This window comes from Penaeus monodon, chromosome 28, assembly GCF_015228065.2.
Source record: "Penaeus monodon isolate SGIC_2016 chromosome 28, NSTDA_Pmon_1, whole genome shotgun sequence".
NCBI lineage: Eukaryota > Metazoa > Arthropoda > Malacostraca > Decapoda > Penaeidae > Penaeus > Penaeus monodon.
Window position 1 is genome coordinate 29,002,989 of NC_051413.1, and position 437 is coordinate 29,003,425.

The following is a 437-nucleotide window of genomic DNA, read 5'->3' on the forward strand; positions in this document are numbered from 1 at the left end:
TTTGTGCGGAAGAACCCATGGCTTTCAAAATCTTAACAGCAGCACCCCGGCGGGATCAACACGGACCTTAAAATCTACGGACATAGCCGCCAGATTTTACTACCTCTAATGCCGCTCTGCCAGACTATAAAAAGACCTTTTCAAAGACCTCAAGAATCCAGACTCAGGGTGATAGGGTATATTGCCTCCTACAAAACAGAAACCCCTTAACAGATTACGTTTCTTCAAGCGAAACGATTTTAGTTTCGTTTTTTTATCATGAGAAAAGGGAAAGATATGAAAGCTGGAGTTTCGATGAGACAGCTCCAAAGACATCATAAAGACATGTATGAGGGAACTTCTCTTAACTTCACGTGAAGCGGCGGTATCTCACTCACCCTTGTAATAGTTGTCTATTGATTCTCGAGTTTCAACTTCAAGAAAGTCGTTGGCGCGCT